Source organism: Schistocerca gregaria, chromosome 2, assembly GCF_023897955.1.
Source record: "Schistocerca gregaria isolate iqSchGreg1 chromosome 2, iqSchGreg1.2, whole genome shotgun sequence".
Classification (NCBI taxonomy): domain Eukaryota; kingdom Metazoa; phylum Arthropoda; class Insecta; order Orthoptera; family Acrididae; genus Schistocerca; species Schistocerca gregaria.
In genome coordinates this window covers 968,311,196-968,328,409 of record NC_064921.1, presented here as the reverse complement: position 1 = coordinate 968,328,409, position 17,214 = coordinate 968,311,196, and the positions used below count along the sequence as shown (strand labels likewise).

At 47.4% G+C, this 17,214-nt stretch overlaps 23 non-coding genes across 23 annotated transcripts; 11 read left to right on the top strand and 12 right to left on the bottom strand.

The window, feature by feature from the left end:
- Positions 1-589: 589 nt before the first annotated feature.
- Positions 590-661, bottom strand: Trnaq-uug (transfer RNA glutamine (anticodon UUG)). The gene has a single exon. It is a non-coding gene; the product is annotated as a tRNA-Gln (tRNA).
- A 556-nt stretch (positions 662-1,217) lies between these two features.
- On the top strand, positions 1,218-1,290 carry Trnap-ugg (transfer RNA proline (anticodon UGG)). Its single transcript has one exon. It is a non-coding gene; the product is annotated as a tRNA-Pro (tRNA).
- Positions 1,291-1,785: 495 nt separating this feature from the next.
- On the bottom strand, positions 1,786-1,857 carry Trnaq-uug (transfer RNA glutamine (anticodon UUG)). Its single transcript has one exon. It is a non-coding gene; the product is annotated as a tRNA-Gln (tRNA).
- Positions 1,858-2,412: 555 nt separating this feature from the next.
- Trnap-ugg (transfer RNA proline (anticodon UGG)) lies at positions 2,413-2,485 on the top strand. The gene has a single exon. It is a non-coding gene; the product is annotated as a tRNA-Pro (tRNA).
- A 495-nt stretch (positions 2,486-2,980) lies between these two features.
- Positions 2,981-3,052, bottom strand: Trnaq-uug (transfer RNA glutamine (anticodon UUG)). Its single transcript has one exon. It is a non-coding gene; the product is annotated as a tRNA-Gln (tRNA).
- Positions 3,053-4,176: 1,124 nt separating this feature from the next.
- Trnaq-uug (transfer RNA glutamine (anticodon UUG)) lies at positions 4,177-4,248 on the bottom strand. Its single transcript has one exon. It is a non-coding gene; the product is annotated as a tRNA-Gln (tRNA).
- A 556-nt stretch (positions 4,249-4,804) lies between these two features.
- Positions 4,805-4,876, top strand: Trnaa-ugc (transfer RNA alanine (anticodon UGC)). The gene has a single exon. It is a non-coding gene; the product is annotated as a tRNA-Ala (tRNA).
- Positions 4,877-5,880: 1,004 nt separating this feature from the next.
- On the bottom strand, positions 5,881-5,952 carry Trnaq-uug (transfer RNA glutamine (anticodon UUG)). The gene has a single exon. It is a non-coding gene; the product is annotated as a tRNA-Gln (tRNA).
- Positions 5,953-6,508: 556 nt separating this feature from the next.
- Trnap-ugg (transfer RNA proline (anticodon UGG)) lies at positions 6,509-6,581 on the top strand. Its single transcript has one exon. It is a non-coding gene; the product is annotated as a tRNA-Pro (tRNA).
- A 495-nt stretch (positions 6,582-7,076) lies between these two features.
- Trnaq-uug (transfer RNA glutamine (anticodon UUG)) lies at positions 7,077-7,148 on the bottom strand. Its single transcript has one exon. It is a non-coding gene; the product is annotated as a tRNA-Gln (tRNA).
- Positions 7,149-7,703: 555 nt separating this feature from the next.
- Trnap-ugg (transfer RNA proline (anticodon UGG)) lies at positions 7,704-7,776 on the top strand. The gene has a single exon. It is a non-coding gene; the product is annotated as a tRNA-Pro (tRNA).
- Positions 7,777-8,271: 495 nt separating this feature from the next.
- Positions 8,272-8,343, bottom strand: Trnaq-uug (transfer RNA glutamine (anticodon UUG)). Its single transcript has one exon. It is a non-coding gene; the product is annotated as a tRNA-Gln (tRNA).
- Positions 8,344-9,467: 1,124 nt separating this feature from the next.
- Trnaq-uug (transfer RNA glutamine (anticodon UUG)) lies at positions 9,468-9,539 on the bottom strand. Its single transcript has one exon. It is a non-coding gene; the product is annotated as a tRNA-Gln (tRNA).
- Positions 9,540-10,095: 556 nt separating this feature from the next.
- Positions 10,096-10,167, top strand: Trnaa-ugc (transfer RNA alanine (anticodon UGC)). The gene has a single exon. It is a non-coding gene; the product is annotated as a tRNA-Ala (tRNA).
- Positions 10,168-11,799: 1,632 nt separating this feature from the next.
- Positions 11,800-11,872, top strand: Trnap-ugg (transfer RNA proline (anticodon UGG)). Its single transcript has one exon. It is a non-coding gene; the product is annotated as a tRNA-Pro (tRNA).
- Positions 11,873-12,367: 495 nt separating this feature from the next.
- On the bottom strand, positions 12,368-12,439 carry Trnaq-uug (transfer RNA glutamine (anticodon UUG)). Its single transcript has one exon. It is a non-coding gene; the product is annotated as a tRNA-Gln (tRNA).
- A 557-nt stretch (positions 12,440-12,996) lies between these two features.
- Trnap-ugg (transfer RNA proline (anticodon UGG)) lies at positions 12,997-13,069 on the top strand. The gene has a single exon. It is a non-coding gene; the product is annotated as a tRNA-Pro (tRNA).
- A 495-nt stretch (positions 13,070-13,564) lies between these two features.
- Trnaq-uug (transfer RNA glutamine (anticodon UUG)) lies at positions 13,565-13,636 on the bottom strand. The gene has a single exon. It is a non-coding gene; the product is annotated as a tRNA-Gln (tRNA).
- A 556-nt stretch (positions 13,637-14,192) lies between these two features.
- Trnap-ugg (transfer RNA proline (anticodon UGG)) lies at positions 14,193-14,264 on the top strand. Its single transcript has one exon. It is a non-coding gene; the product is annotated as a tRNA-Pro (tRNA).
- Positions 14,265-14,758: 494 nt separating this feature from the next.
- Positions 14,759-14,830, bottom strand: Trnaq-uug (transfer RNA glutamine (anticodon UUG)). Its single transcript has one exon. It is a non-coding gene; the product is annotated as a tRNA-Gln (tRNA).
- Positions 14,831-15,954: 1,124 nt separating this feature from the next.
- Positions 15,955-16,026, bottom strand: Trnaq-uug (transfer RNA glutamine (anticodon UUG)). The gene has a single exon. It is a non-coding gene; the product is annotated as a tRNA-Gln (tRNA).
- A 555-nt stretch (positions 16,027-16,581) lies between these two features.
- On the top strand, positions 16,582-16,653 carry Trnaa-ugc (transfer RNA alanine (anticodon UGC)). Its single transcript has one exon. It is a non-coding gene; the product is annotated as a tRNA-Ala (tRNA).
- Positions 16,654-17,089: 436 nt separating this feature from the next.
- Trnap-ugg (transfer RNA proline (anticodon UGG)) lies at positions 17,090-17,162 on the top strand. Its single transcript has one exon. It is a non-coding gene; the product is annotated as a tRNA-Pro (tRNA).
- Positions 17,163-17,214: the final 52 nt, after the last annotated feature.

Genomic DNA, 17,214 nt, shown 5'->3' with positions numbered 1-17,214 from the left:
TGCACACATGCTTCCTTGTGCGGCCTGTTGGTCTAGGGGTATGATTCCTGCTTTGGGTGCAGGAGGTACCGGTTTCAAATCCCGGACAGGCACTACTTTTCACTTTCGCGACAGCCAAGCACTACGATAAACTAGCGAGTCTCTGAAAGTAAGCCATGCAACAGGGCAAACTGTGTGTCGGGCCACTGGCCAATGATATTGGCAAGTGCGTCTTGTGAAAAGCAATCTACGAAGCAGGATTAAGCCGTCTTCGATTACGTATATCTATACCTAAAGACTGACACGTACAACGATTCGAATCGTTTTCCAGGAACTAGTACATCGCATGCACGTTTGTTAAATGCACGCGCATGCAGCACCCAAGACGGAGAGATGCTGGGACAAGCAGCTGAGGTCGTCTTCTCGCAGTTGAAACCCTTACGTGCCGTTATTAATACTAGTAGCAAAAGCATAAGCATTTGGAGCGTTCCCCATTCACGTGTGGACTGCTATTAACAATTTGCATTACATGATCCTAGCTAAGATTCTGGATATACAATTCCAACTACCAGCTCGTACACATTTCCAGATACGATCGAAAAACAGAGTCAGGTTCCACAGAGACTCGAACTCGGATCGCTGGATTCAAAGTCCAGAGTGCTAACCATTACACCATGGAACCGGGTGCCTCTAGCAGACTTAAATTGAGCAGCATCTTGACATTAAACCGATAAGCTGCGATTTATTACATGTAGCGTCCTCAGGAAGTGTTTGCGTGGCTAATGAAGCAACCAAGTAGGCTGAAATTGGAGGGAGCAACTTGGAATGTAGCGAGAATTCGTGCCAGTATTCGTACATGAAATGATGTGTAAGGGTCAGGTAATCAAAATCGCGGAACTGCCACTTTCGTATGGTGGATGCTTTGTGCTGGAAGCAGCCTAGCTATGAAAACAGCTATGGACACAGAGTACTGTCGAAAAGTGCGTGCTGTCACACAACGCTACGTAGTGGGCGGAAGGTGCGTGACACGATAACATTTGCACTTCACATGATCGACATACTGTTACACAACTCAAGCAGTTCTTTCAGCCTTCACATACACTGGTCCTCAGCACAGCTCATGTTGTAGGAGTCGGATTAAGAAACCTCTTTGAGAATATGGTCTAGATTGGATGCTGCAACTAGCAAGTGCGGCAAGATCTCATTAGGTGGCGGGGTGCACACATGGTTCCTTGTGCGGCCTGTTGGTCTAGCGGTATGATTCCTGCTTTGGGTGCAGGAGGTCCCGGTTTCAAATCCCGGACAGGCACTACTTTTCACTTACGCGAAAGCCAAGCACTACGATAAACTAGCGAGTCTCTGAAAGTAAGCCATGCAACAGGGCAAACTGCGTGTCGGGCCACCGGCCAATGATATTGGCAAGTGCGTCTTGTGGAAAGCAATCTACGAAGCAGGATTAAGCCGTCTTCGATTACTTATATCTATACCTAAAGGGTGACGCGTACAACGATTCGATTCGTTTCCCAGGAACTAGTACATCGCATGAACGTTTGTTAAATGCACGCGCATGCAGCACCCAAGACGGAGAGATGCTGGGGCAAGCAGCTGACGTCGTCTTCTCGCAGTTGAACATTTTTCGTGCCGTTATTAATCCTAGTAGCAAAAGCATAAGCATTTGGAGCGTTCCCCATTCACGTGTGGACTGCTATTAACAATTTGCATTACATGATCCTAGCTAAAATTCCGGATATACAATTCCAACTACCAGCTCGTACACATTTCTAGAAACGATCGCAAAACAGAGTCAAGTTCCACCGAGACTCGAACTCGGACCGCTGGATTCAAAGTCCAGAGTGCTAACCATTACACCATGGAACCGGGTGCCTCTAGCAGACTTAAATTGAGCAGCATCTTGACATTAAACCGATAAGCTGCGATTTATTACATGTAGCGTCCTCAGGAAGTGTTTGCGTGGCTAATGAAGCAACCAAGTAGGCTGAAAGTGGAGGGAGCAACTTGGAATGTAGCGAGAATTCTTGCCAGTATTCGTACATGAAATGATGTCTAAGGGTCAGGTAATCAAAATCGCGGAACAGCCGCTTTCGTATGGTGGATGCTTTGTGCTGGAAGCTGCCTAGCTATGAAAACAGATATGGACACAGAGTACTGTCGAAAAGTGCGTGCTGTCACACAACGCTACGTAGTGGGCGGAAGGTGCGTGACACGATAACATTTGCACTTCACATGATCGACATACTGTTACACAACTAAAGCAGTTCTTTCAGCCTTCACATACACTGGTCCTCAGCACAGCTCATGTTGTAGGAGTCGGATTAAGAAACCTCTTTGAGAATATGGTCCAGATTGGATGCTGCAACTAGCAAGTGCGGCAAGATCTCATTAGGTGGGGGGTGCACACATGCTTCCTTGTGCGGCCTGTTGGTCTAGGGGTATGATTCCTGCTTTGGGTGCAGGAGGTCCCGGTTTCAAATCCCGGACAGGCACTACTTTTCACTTTCGCGACAGCCAAGCACTACGATAAACTAGCGAGTCTCTGAAAGTAAGCCATGCAACAGGGCAAACTGTGTGTCGGGCCACCGGCCAATGATATTGGCAAGTGCGTCTTGTGAAAATCAATCTACGAAGCAGGATTAAGCCGTCTTCGATTACGTATATCTATACCTAAAGACTGACACGTACAACGATTAGATTCGTTTTCCAGGAACAAGTACATCGCATGCACGTTTGTTAAATGCACGCGCATGCAGCACCCAAGACGGAGAGATACTGGGACAAGCAGCTGAGGTCGTATTCTCGCAGTTGAACCCCTTACGTGCCGTTATTAATCCTAGTAGCAAAAGCATAAGCATTTGGAGCGTTCCCCATTCACGTGTGGACTGCTATTAACAATTTGCATTACATGATCCTAGCTAAGATTCTGGATATACAATTCCAACTACCAGCTCGTACACATTTCCAGATACGATCGAAAAACAGAGTCAGGTTCCACAGAGACTCGAACTCGGATCGCTGGATTCAAAGTCCAGAGTGCTAACCATTACACCATGGAACCGGGTGCCTCTAGCAGACTTAAATTGAGCAGCATCTTGACATTAAACCGATAAGCTGCGATTTATTACATGTAGCGTCCTCAGGAAGTGTTTGCGTGGCTAATGAAGCAACCAAGTAGGCTGAAATTGGAGGGAGCAACTTGGAATGTAGCGAGAATTCGTGCCAGTATTCGTACATGAAATGATGTGTAAGGGTCAGGTAATCAAAATCGCGGAACAGCCACTTTCGTATGGTGGATGCTTTGTGCTGGAAGCAGCCTAGCTATGAAAACAGCTATGGACACAGAGTACTGTCGAAAAGTGCGTGCTGTCACACAACGCTACGTAGTGGGCGGAAGGTGCGTGACACGACAACATTTGCACTTCACATGATCGACATACTGTTACACAACTCAAGCAGTTCTTTCAGCCTTCACATACACTGGTCCTCAGCACAGCTCATGTTGTAGGAGTCGGATTAAGAAACCTCTTTGAGAATATGGTCCAGATTGGATGCTGCAACTAGCAAGTGCGGCAAGATCTCATTAGGTGGCGGGGTGCACACATGCTTCCTTGTGCGGCCTGTTGGTCTAGCGGTATGATTCCTGCTTTGGGTGCTGGAGGTCCCGGTTTCAAATCCCGGACAGGCACTACTTTTCACTTTCGCGAAAGCCAAGGACTACGTTAAACAAGCGAGTCTCTGAAAGTAAGCCATGCAACAGGGCAAACTGTGTGTCGGGCCACCGGCCAATGATATTGGCAAGGGCGTCTTGTGAAAAGCAATCTACGAAGCAGGATTAAGCCGTCTTCGATTACTTATATCTATACCTAAATACTGACACGTACAACGATTCGATTCGTTTCCCAGGAACTAGTACATCGCATGAACGTTTGTTAAATGCACGCGCATGCAGCACCTAAGGCGGAGAGATGCTGGGGCAAGCAGCTGAGGTCGTCTTCTCGCAGTTGAACCCCTTACGTGCCGTTATTAATCCTAGTAGCAAAAGCATAAGCATTTGGAGCGTTCCCCATTCACGTGTGGACTGCTAATAACAATTTGCATTACATGATCCTAGCTAAAATTCTGGATATACAATTCCAACTACCAGCTCGTACACATTTCTAGAAACGATCGCAAAACAGAGTCAGTTTCCACCGAGACTCGAACTCGGATCGCTGGATTCAAAGTCCAGAGTGCTAACCATTACACCATGGAACCGGGTGCATCTAGCAGACTTAAATTGAGCAGCATCTTGACATTAAACCGATAAGCTGCGATTTATTGCATGTAGCGTCCTCAGGAAGTGTTTGCGTGGCTAATGAAGCAACCAAGTAGGCTGAAAGTGGAGGGAGCAACTTGGAATGTAGCGAGAATTCGTGCAAGTATTCGTACATGAAATAGTGTCTAAGGGTTAGGTAATCAAAATCGCGGAACAGCCACTTTCGTATGGTGGATGCCTTTTGCTGGAAGCAGCCTAGCTATGAAAACAGCTATGGACACAGAGTACTGTCGGAAAGTGCGTGCTGTCACACAACGCCACGTAGTGGGCGGATGGTGCGTGACACGATAACATTTGCACTTCACACGATCGACATACTGTCACACAACTCAAGCAGCTCTTTCAGCCATCACATACACTGGTCCTCAGCACAGCTCATGTTGTAGGAGTCGGATTAAGAAACCTCTTTGAGAATATGGTCCATATTGGATGCTGCAACTAGCAAGTGCGGCAAGATCTCAGTAGGTGGCGGGGTGCACACCTGCTTCCTTGTGCGGCCTGTTGGTATAGGGGTATTATTCCTGCTTTGCGTGCAGGTGGTCCCGGGATCAAATCCCGGACAGGCCCTACTTTTCACTTTCGCGGCAACCAAGCACTACGATAAACTAGCGAGTCTCTGAAAGTAAGCCATGCAACAGTGCAAACTGCATGTCGGGCCACCGGCCAATGATATTGGCAAATGCGTCTTGTGGAAAGCAATCTACGAAGCAGGATTAAGCCGTCTTCGATTACTTATATCTATACCTAATCGCTGACGCGTACAACGATTCGATTCGTTTCCCAGGAACTAGTACATCGCATGCACGTTTGTTAAATGCACGCGCATGCAGCACCCAAGATGGAGAGATGCTGGGACAAGCAGCTGAGGTCGTCTTCTCGCAGTTGAACCCCTTACGTGCCGTTATTAATCCTAGTAGCAAAAGCATAAGCATTTGGAGCGTTCCCCATTCACGTGTGGACTGCTATTACCAATTTGCACACATGCACACATGCTTCCTTGTGCGGCCTGTTGGTCTAGGGGTATGATTCCTGCTTTGGGTGCAGGAGGTACCGGTTTCAAATCCCGGACAGGCACTACTTTTCACTTTCGCGACAGCCAAGCACTACGATAAACTAGCGAGTCTCTGAAAGTAAGCCATGCAACAGGGCAAACTGTGTGTCGGGCCACTGGCCAATGATATTGGCAAGTGCGTCTTGTGAAAAGCAATCTACGAAGCAGGATTAAGCCGTCTTCGATTACGTATATCTATACCTAAAGACTGACACGTACAACGATTCGAATCGTTTTCCAGGAACTAGTACATCGCATGCACGTTTGTTAAATGCACGCGCATGCAGCACCCAAGACGGAGAGATGCTGGGACAAGCAGCTGAGGTCGTCTTCTCGCAGTTGAAACCCTTACGTGCCGTTATTAATACTAGTAGCAAAAGCATAAGCATTTGGAGCGTTCCCCATTCACGTGTGGACTGCTATTAACAATTTGCATTACATGATCCTAGCTAAGATTCTGGATATACAATTCCAACTACCAGCTCGTACACATTTCCAGATACGATCGAAAAACAGAGTCAGGTTCCACAGAGACTCGAACTCGGATCGCTGGATTCAAAGTCCAGAGTGCTAACCATTACACCATGGAACCGGGTGCCTCTAGCAGACTTAAATTGAGCAGCATCTTGACATTAAACCGATAAGCTGCGATTTATTACATGTAGCGTCCTCAGGAAGTGTTTGCGTGGCTAATGAAGCAACCAAGTAGGCTGAAATTGGAGGGAGCAACTTGGAATGTAGCGAGAATTCGTGCCAGTATTCGTACATGAAATGATGTGTAAGGGTCAGGTAATCAAAATCGCGGAACTGCCACTTTCGTATGGTGGATGCTTTGTGCTGGAAGCAGCCTAGCTATGAAAACAGCTATGGACACAGAGTACTGTCGAAAAGTGCGTGCTGTCACACAACGCTACGTAGTGGGCGGAAGGTGCGTGACACGATAACATTTGCACTTCACATGATCGACATACTGTTACACAACTCAAGCAGTTCTTTCAGCCTTCACATACACTGGTCCTCAGCACAGCTCATGTTGTAGGAGTCGGATTAAGAAACCTCTTTGAGAATATGGTCCAGATTGGATGCTGCAACTAGCAAGTGCGGCAAGATCTCATTAGGTGGCGGGGTGCACACATGGTTCCTTGTGCGGCCTGTTGGTCTAGCGGTATGATTCCTGCTTTGGGTGCAGGAGGTCCCGGTTTCAAATCCCGGACAGGCACTACTTTTCACTTACGCGAAAGCCAAGCACTACGATAAACTAGCGAGTCTCTGAAAGTAAGCCATGCAACAGGGCAAACTGCGTGTCGGGCCACCGGCCAATGATATTGGCAAGTGCGTCTTGTGGAAAGCAATCTACGAAGCAGGATTAAGCCGTCTTCGATTACTTATATCTATACCTAAAGGGTGACGCGTACAACGATTCGATTCGTTTCCCAGGAACTAGTACATCGCATGAACGTTTGTTAAATGCACGTGCATGCAGCACCCAAGACGGAGAGATGCTGGGGCAAGCAGCTGACGTCGTCTTCTCGCAGTTGAACATTTTTCGTGCCGTTATTAATCCTAGTAGCAAAAGCATAAGCATTTGGAGCGTTCCCCATTCACGTGTGGACTGCTATTAACAATTTGCATTACATGATCCTAGCTAAAATTCCGGATATACAATTCCAACTACCAGCTCGTACACATTTCTAGAAACGATCGCAAAACAGAGTCAAGTTCCACCGAGACTCGAACTCGGACCGCTGGATTCAAAGTCCAGAGTGCTAACCATTACACCATGGAACCGGGTGCCTCTAGCAGACTTAAATTGAGCAGCATCTTGACATTAAACCGATAAGCTGCGATTTATTACATGTAGCGTCCTCAGGAAGTGTTTGCGTGGCTAATGAAGCAACCAAGTAGGCTGAAAGTGGAGGGAGCAACTTGGAATGTAGCGAGAATTCTTGCCAGTATTCGTACATGAAATGATGTCTAAGGGTCAGGTAATCAAAATCGCGGAACAGCCGCTTTCGTATGGTGGATGCTTTGTGCTGGAAGCTGCCTAGCTATGAAAACAGATATGGACACAGAGTACTGTCGAAAAGTGCGTGCTGTCACACAACGCTACGTAGTGGGCGGAAGGTGCGTGACACGATAACATTTGCACTTCACATGATCGACATACTGTTACACAACTAAAGCAGTTCTTTCAGCCTTCACATACACTGGTCCTCAGCACAGCTCATGTTGTAGGAGTCGGATTAAGAAACCTCTTTGAGAATATGGTCCAGATTGGATGCTGCAACTAGCAAGTGCGGCAAGATCTCATTAGGTGGGGGGTGCACACATGCTTCCTTGTGCGGCCTGTTGGTCTAGGGGTATGATTCCTGCTTTGGGTGCAGGAGGTCCCGGTTTCAAATCCCGGACAGGCACTACTTTTCACTTTCGCGACAGCCAAGCACTACGATAAACTAGCGAGTCTCTGAAAGTAAGCCATGCAACAGGGCAAACTGTGTGTCGGGCCACCGGCCAATGATATTGGCAAGTGCGTCTTGTGAAAATCAATCTACGAAGCAGGATTAAGCCGTCTTCGATTACGTATATCTATACCTAAAGACTGACACGTACAACGATTAGATTCGTTTTCCAGGAACAAGTACATCGCATGCACGTTTGTTAAATGCACGCGCATGCAGCACCCAAGACGGAGAGATACTGGGACAAGCAGCTGAGGTCGTATTCTCGCAGTTGAACCCCTTACGTGCCGTTATTAATCCTAGTAGCAAAAGCATAAGCATTTGGAGCGTTCCCCATTCACGTGTGGACTGCTATTAACAATTTGCATTACATGATCCTAGCTAAGATTCTGGATATACAATTCCAACTACCAGCTCGTACACATTTCCAGATACGATCGAAAAACAGAGTCAGGTTCCACAGAGACTCGAACTCGGATCGCTGGATTCAAAGTCCAGAGTGCTAACCATTACACCATGGAACCGGGTGCCTCTAGCAGACTTAAATTGAGCAGCATCTTGACATTAAACCGATAAGCTGCGATTTATTACATGTAGCGTCCTCAGGAAGTGTTTGCGTGGCTAATGAAGCAACCAAGTAGGCTGAAATTGGAGGGAGCAACTTGGAATGTAGCGAGAATTCGTGCCAGTATTCGTACATGAAATGATGTGTAAGGGTCAGGTAATCAAAATCGCGGAACAGCCACTTTCGTATGGTGGATGCTTTGTGCTGGAAGCAGCCTAGCTATGAAAACAGCTATGGACACAGAGTACTGTCGAAAAGTGCGTGCTGTCACACAACGCTACGTAGTGGGCGGAAGGTGCGTGACACGACAACATTTGCACTTCACATGATCGACATACTGTTACACAACTCAAGCAGTTCTTTCAGCCTTCACATACACTGGTCCTCAGCACAGCTCATGTTGTAGGAGTCGGATTAAGAAACCTCTTTGAGAATATGGTCCAGATTGGATGCTGCAACTAGCAAGTGCGGCAAGATCTCATTAGGTGGCGGGGTGCACACATGCTTCCTTGTGCGGCCTGTTGGTCTAGCGGTATGATTCCTGCTTTGGGTGCTGGAGGTCCCGGTTTCAAATCCCGGACAGGCACTACTTTTCACTTTCGCGAAAGCCAAGGACTACGTTAAACAAGCGAGTCTCTGAAAGTAAGCCATGCAACAGGGCAAACTGTGTGTCGGGCCACCGGCCAATGATATTGGCAAGGGCGTCTTGTGAAAAGCAATCTACGAAGCAGGATTAAGCCGTCTTCGATTACTTATATCTATACCTAAATACTGACACGTACAACGATTCGATTCGTTTCCCAGGAACTAGTACATCGCATGAACGTTTGTTAAATGCACGCGCATGCAGCACCCAAGGCGGAGAGATGCTGGGGCAAGCAGCTGAGGTCGTCTTCTCGCAGTTGAACCCCTTACGTGCCGTTATTAATCCTAGTAGCAAAAGCATAAGCATTTGGAGCGTTCCCCATTCACGTGTGGACTGCTAATAACAATTTGCATTACATGATCCTAGCTAAAATTCTGGATATACAATTCCAACTACCAGCTCGTACACATTTCTAGAAACGATCGCAAAACAGAGTCAGTTTCCACCGAGACTCGAACTCGGATCGCTGGATTCAAAGTCCAGAGTGCTAACCATTACACCATGGAACCGGGTGCCTCTAGCAGACTTAAATTGAGCAGCATCTTGACATTAAACCGATAAGCTGCGATTTATTGCATGTAGCGTCCTCAGGAAGTGTTTGCGTGGCTAATGAAGCAACCAAGTAGGCTGAAAGTGGAGGGAGCAACTTGGAATGTAGCGAGAATTCGTGCAAGTATTCGTACATGAAATAGTGTCTAAGGGTTAGGTAATCAAAATCGCGGAACAGCCACTTTCGTATGGTGGATGCCTTTTGCTGGAAGCAGCCTAGCTATGAAAACAGCTATGGACACAGAGTACTGTCGGAAAGTGCGTGCTGTCACACAACGCCACGTAGTGGGCGGATGGTGCGTGACACGATAACATTTGCACTTCACACGATCGACATACTGTCACACAACTCAAGCAGCTCTTTCAGCCATCACATACACTGGTCCTCAGCACAGCTCATGTTGTAGGAGTCGGATTAAGAAACCTCTTTGAGAATATGGTCCATATTGGATGCTGCAACTAGCAAGTGCGGCAAGATCTCAGTAGGTGGCGGGGTGCACACCTGCTTCCTTGTGCGGCCTGTTGGTATAGGGGTATTATTCCTGCTTTGCGTGCAGGTGGTCCCGGGATCAAATCCCGGACAGGCCCTACTTTTCACTTTCGCGGCAACCAAGCACTACGATAAACTAGCGAGTCTCTGAAAGTAAGCCATGCAACAGTGCAAACTGCATGTCGGGCCACCGGCCAATGATATTGGCAAATGCGTCTTGTGGAAAGCAATCTACGAAGCAGGATTAAGCCGTCTTCGATTACTTATATCTATACCTAATCGCTGACGCGTACAACGATTCGATTCGTTTCCCAGGAACTAGTACATCGCATGCACGTTTGTTAAATGCACGCGCATGCAGCACCCAAGATGGAGAGATGCTGGGACAAGCAGCTGAGGTCGTCTTCTCGCAGTTGAACCCCTTACGTGCCGTTATTAATCCTAGTAGCAAAAGCATAAGCATTTGGAGCGTTCCCCATTCACGTGTGGACTGCTATTACCAATTTGCACACATGCACACATGCTTCCTTGTGCGGCCTGTTGGTCTAGGGGTATGATTCCTGCTTTGGGTGCAGGAGGTACCGGTTTCAAATCCCGGACAGGCACTACTTTTCACTTTCGCGACAGCCAAGCACTACGATAAACTAGCGAGTCTCTGAAAGTAAGCCATGCAACAGGGCAAACTGTGTGTCGGGCCACCGGCCAATGATATTGGCAAGTGCGTCTTGTGAAAAGCAATCTACGAAGCAGGATTAAGCCGTCTTCGATTACGTATATCTATACCTAAAGACTGACACGTACAACGATTCGATTCGTTTTCCAGGAACTAGTACATCGCATGCACGTTTGTTAAATGCACGCGCATGCAGCACCCAAGACGGAGAGATGCTGGGACAAGCAGCTGAGGTCGTCTTCTCGCAGTTGAACCCCTTACGTGCCTTTATTAATACTAGTAGCAAAAGCATAAGCATTTGGAGCGTTCCCCATTCACGTGTGGACTGCTATTAACAATTTGCATTACATGATCCTAGCTAAGATTCTGGATATACAATTCCAACTACCAGCTCGTACACATTTCCAGATACGATCGAAAAACAGAGTCACGTTCCACAGAGACTCGAACTCGGATCGCTGGATTCAAAGTCCAGAGTGCTAACCATTACACCATGGAACCGGGTGCCTCTAGCAGACTTAAATTGAGCAGCATCTTGACATTAAACCGATAAGCTGCGATTTATTACATGTAGCGTCCTCAGGAAGTGTTTGCGTGGCTAATGAAGCAACCAAGTAGGCTGAAATTGGAGGGAGCAACTTGGAATGTAGCGAGAATTCGTGCCAGTATTCGTACATGAAATGATGTGTAAGGGTCAGGGAATCAAAATCGCGGAACAGCCACTTTCGTATGGTGGATGCTTTGTGCTGGAAGCAGCCTAGCTATGAAAACAGCTATGGACACAGAGTACTGTCGAAAAGTGCGTGCTGTCACACAACGCTACGTAGTGGGCGGAAGGTGCGTGACACGATAACATTTGCAATTCACATGATCGACATACTGTTACACAACTCAAGCAGTTCTTTCAGCCTTCACATACACTGGTCCTCAGCACAGCTCATGTTGTAGGAGTCGGATTAAGAAACCTCTTTGAGAATATGGTCCAGATTGGATGCTGCAACTAGCAAGTGCGGCAAGATCTCATTAGGTGGCGGGGTGCACACATGGTTCCTTGTGCGGCCTGTTGGTCTAGCGGTATGATTCCTGCTTTGGGTGCAGGAGGTCCCGGTTTCAAATCCCGGACAGGCACTACTTTTCACTTACGCGAAAGCCAAGGACTACGTTAAACAAGCGAGTCTCTGAAAGTAAGCCATGCAACAGGGCAAACTGTGTGTCGGGCCACCGGCCAATGATATTGGCAAGGGCGTCTTGTGAAAAGCAATCTACGAAGCAGGATTAAGCCGTCTTCGATTACTTATATCTATACCTAAATACTGACACGTACAACGATTCGATTCGTTTCCCAGGAACTAGTACATCGCATGAACGTTTGTTAAATGCACGCGCATGCAGCACCCAAGGCGGAGAGATGCTGGGGCAAGCAGCTGAGGTCGTCTTCTCGCAGTTGAACCCCTTACGTGCCGTTATTAATCCTAGTAGCAAAAGCATAAGCATTTGGAGCGTTCCCCATTCACGTGTGGACTGCTAATAACTATTTGCATTACATGATCCTAGCTAAAATTCTGGATATACAATTCCAACTACCAGCTCGTACACATTTCTAGAAACGATCGCAAAACAGAGTCAGGTTCCACCGAGACTCGAACTCGGATCGCTGGATTCAAAGTCCAGAGTGCTAACCATTACACCATGGAACCGGGTGCCTCTAGCAGACTTAAATTGAGCAGCATCTTGACATTAAACCGATAAGCTGCGATTTATTACATGTAGCGTCCTCAGGAAGTGTTTGCGTGGCTAATGAAGCAACCAAGTACGCTGAAATTGGAGGGAGCAACTTGGAATGTAGCGAGAATTCTTGCCAGTATTCGTACATGAAATGATGTGTAAGGGTCAGGTAATCAAAATCGCGGAACAATCCACTTTCGTATGGTGGATGCTTTGTGCTGGAAGCAGCCTAGCTATGAAAACAGCTATGGACACAGAGTACTGTCGAAAAGTGCGTGCTGTCACACAACGCTACGTAGTGGGCGGAAGGTGCGTGACACGATAACATTTGCACTTCACATGATCGACATACTGTTACACAACTCAAGCAGTTCTTTCAGCCTTCACATACACTGGTCCTCAGCACAGCTCATGTTGTAGGAGTCGGATTAAGAAACCTCTTTGAGAATATGGTCCAGATTGGATGCTGCAACTAGCAAGTGCGGCAAGATCTCATTAGGTGGCGGGGTGCACACCTGCTTCCTTGTGCGGCCTGTTGGTCTAGCGGTATGATTCCTGCTTTGGGTGCAGGAGGTCCCGGTTTCAAATCCCGGACAGGCACTACTTTTCACTTTCGCGACAGCCAAGCACTACGATAAACTAGCGAGTCTCTGAAAGTAAGCCATGCAACAGGGCAAACTGTGTGTCGGGCCACCGGCCAATGATATTGGCAAGTGCGTCTTGTGAAAAGCAATCTACGAAGCAGGATTAAGCCGTCTTCGATTACTTATATCTATACCTAAAGACTGACATGTACAACGATTCGATTCGTTTTCCAGGAACTGGTACATCGCATGCACGTTTGTTAAATGCACGCGCATGCAGCACCCAAGACGGAGAGATGCTGGGACAAGCAGCTGAGGCCGTCTTCTCGCAGTTGAACCCCTTACGTGCCGTTATTAATCCTAGTAGCAAAAGCGTAAGCATTTGGAGCGTTCCCCATTCACGTGTGGACTGCTATTAACAATTTGCATTACATGATCCTAGCTAAGATTCTGGATATACAATTCCAACTACCAGCTCGTACACATTTCCAGATACGATCGAAAAACAGAGTCAGGTTCCACAGAGACTCGAACTCGGATCGCTGGATTCAAAGTCCAGAGTGCTAACCATTACACCATGGAACCGGGTGCCTCTAGCAGACTTAAATTGAGCAGCATCTTGACATTAAACCGATAAGCTGCGATTTATTACATGTAGCGTCATCAGGAAGTGTTTGCGTGGCTAATGAAGCAACCAAGTAGGCTGAAATTGGAGGGAGCAACTTGGAATGTAGCGAGAATTCGTGCCAGTATTCGTACATGAAATGATGTGTAAGGGTCAGGTAATCAAAATCGCGGAACAGCCACTTTCGTATGGTGGATGCTTTGTGCTGGAAGCAGCCTAGCTATGAAAACAGCTATGGACACAGAGTACTGTCGAAAAGTGCGTGCTGTCACACAACGCTACGTAGTGGGCGGAAGGTGCGTGACACGATAACATTTGCACTTCACATGATCGACATACTGTTACACAACTCAAGCAGCTCTTTCAGCCTTCACATACACTGGTCCTCAGCACAGCTCATGTTGTAGGAGTCGGATTAAGAAACCTCTTTGAGAATATGGTCCAGATTGGATGCTGCAACTAGCAAGTGCGGCAAGATCTCATTAGGTGGCGGGATGCACACATGCTTCCTTGTGCGGCCTGTTGGTCTAGCGGTATGATTCCTGCTTTGGGTGCAGGAGGTCCCGGTTTCAAATCCCGGACAGGCCCTACTTTTCACTTTCGCGACAACCAAGCAATACGATAAACTAGCGAGTCTCTGAAAGTAAGCCATGCAACAGGGCAAACTGTGTGTCGGGCCACCGGCCAATGATATTGGCAAGGGCGTCTTGTGAAAAGCAATCTACGAAGCAGGATTAAGCCGTCTTCGATTACTTATATCTATACCTAAATACTGACACGTACAACGATTCGATTCGTTTCCCAGGAACTAGTACATCGCATGAACGTTTGTTAAATGCACGCACATGCAGCACCCAAGACGGAGAGATGCTGGGGCAAGCAGCTGAGGTCGTCTTCTCTTAGTTGAACCCCTTACGTGCCGTTATTAATCCTAGTAGCAAAAGCATAAGCATTTGGAGCGTTCCCCATTCACGTGTGGACTGCTATTAACAATTTGCATTACATGATCCTAGCTAAAATTCTGGATATACAATTCCAACTACCAGCTCGTACACATTTCTAGAAACGATCGCAAAACAGTCAGGTTCCACCGAGACTCGAACTCGGATCGCTGGATTCAAAGTCCAGAGTGCTAACCATTACACCATGGAACCGGGTGCCTCTAGCAGACTTAAATTGAGCAGCATCTTGACATTAAACCGATAAGCTGCGATTTATTACATGTAGCGTCCTCAGGAAGTGTTTGCGTGGCTAATGAAGCAACCAAGTAGGCTGAAATTGGAGGGAGCAACTTGGAATGTAGCGAGAATTCGTGCCAGTATTCGTACATGAAATGATGTGTAAGGGTCAGGTAATCAAAATCGTGGAACAGCCACTTTCGTATGGTGGATGCCTTGTGCTGGAAGCAGCCTAGCTATGAAAACAGCTATGGACACAGAGTACTGTCGAAAAGTGCGTGCTGTCACACAACGCTACGTAGTGGGCGGAAGGTGCGTGACACGATAACATTTGCACTTCACATGATCGACATACTGTTACACAACTCAAGCAGTTCTATCAGCCTTCACATACACTGGTCCTCAGCACAGCTCATGTTGTAGGAGTCGGATTAAGAAACCTCTTTGAGAATATGGTCCAGATTGGATGCTGCAACTAGCAAGTGCGGCAAGATCTCATTAGGTGGCGGGATGCACACATGCTTCCTTGTGCGGCCTGTTGGTCTAGCGGTATGATTCCTGCTTTGGGTGCAGGAGGTCCCGGTTTGAAATCCCGGACAGGCACTACTTTTCACTTTCGCGAAAGCCAAGGACTACGTTAAACAAGCGAGTCTCTGAAAGTAAGCCATGAAACAGGGCAAACTGTGTGTCGGGCCACCGGCCAATGATATTGGCAAGTGCGTCTTGTGAAAAGCAATCTACGAAGCAGGATTAAGCCGTCTTCGATTACTTATATCTATACCTAAATACTGACACGTACAACGATTCGATTCGTTTCCCAGGAACTAGTACATCGCATGAACGTTTGTTAAATGCACGCGCATGCAGCACCCAAGACGGAGAGATGCTGGGGCAAGCAGCTGAGGTCGTCTTCTCGCAGTTGAACCCCTTACGTGCCGTTATTAATCCTAGTAGCAAAAGCATAAGCATTTGGAGCGTTCCCCATTCACGTGTGGACTGCTAATAACAATTTGCATTACATGATCCTAGCTAAAATTCTGGATATACAATTCCAACTACCAGCTCGTACACATTTCTAGAAACGATCGCAAAACAGAGTCAGGTTCCACCGAGACTCGAACTCGGATCGCTGGATTCAAAGTCCAGAGTGCTAACCATTACACCATGGAACCGGGTGCCTCTAGCAGACTTAAATTGAGCAGCATCTTGACATTAAACCGATAAGCTGCGATTTATTGCATGTAGCGTCCTCAGGAAGTGTTTGCGTGGCTAATGAAGCAACCAAGTAGGCTGAAAGTGGAGGGAGCAACTTGGAATGTAGCGAGAATTCGTGCCAGTATTCGTACATGAAATAGTGTCTAAGGGTTAGGTAATCAAAATCGCGGAACAGCCACTTTCGTATGGTGGATGCCTTGTGCTGGAAGCAGCCTAGCTATGAAAACAGCTAGGAAACAGAGTACTGTCGAAAAGTGCGTGCTGTCACACAACGCCACGTAGTGGGCGGATGGTGCGTGACACGATAACATTTGCACTTCACACGATCGACATACTGTCACACAACTCAAGCAGCTCTTTCAGCCATCACATACACTGGTCCTCAGCACAGCTCATGTTGTAGGTGTCGGATTAAGAAACCTCTTTGAGAATATGGTCCATATTGGATGCTGCAACTAGCAAGTGCGGCAAGATCTCAGTAGGTGGCGGGGTGCACACCTGCTTCCTTGTGCGGCCTGTTGGTATAGGGGTATTATTCCTGCTTTGCGTGCAGGAGGTCCCGGGATCAAATCCCGGACAGGCCCTACTTTTCACTTTCGCGGCAACCAAGCACTACGATAAACTAGCGAGTCTCTGAAAGTAAGCCATGCAACAGGGCAAACTGCGTGTCGGGCCACCGGCCAATGATATTGGCAAGTGCGTCTTGTGGAAAGCAATCTACGAAGCAGGATTAAGCCGTCTTCGATTACTTATATCTATACCTAAACGCTGACGCGTACAACGATTCGATTCGTTTCCCAGGAACTAGTACATCGCATGCACGTTTGTTAAATGCACGCGCATGCAGCACCCAAGATGGAGAGATGCTGGGACAAGCAGCTGAGGTCGTCTTTTCGCAGTTGAACCCCTTACGTGCCGTTATTAATCCTAGTAGCAAAAGCATAAGCATTTGGAGCGTTCCCCATTCACGTGTGGACTGCTATTACCAATTTGCACACATGCACACATGCTTCCTTGTGCGGCCTGTTGGTCTAGGGGTATGATTCCTGCTTTGGGTGCAGGAGGTCCCGGTTTCAAATCCCGGACAGGCACTACTTTTCACTTTCGCGACAGCCAAGCACTACGATAAACTAGCGAGTCTCTGA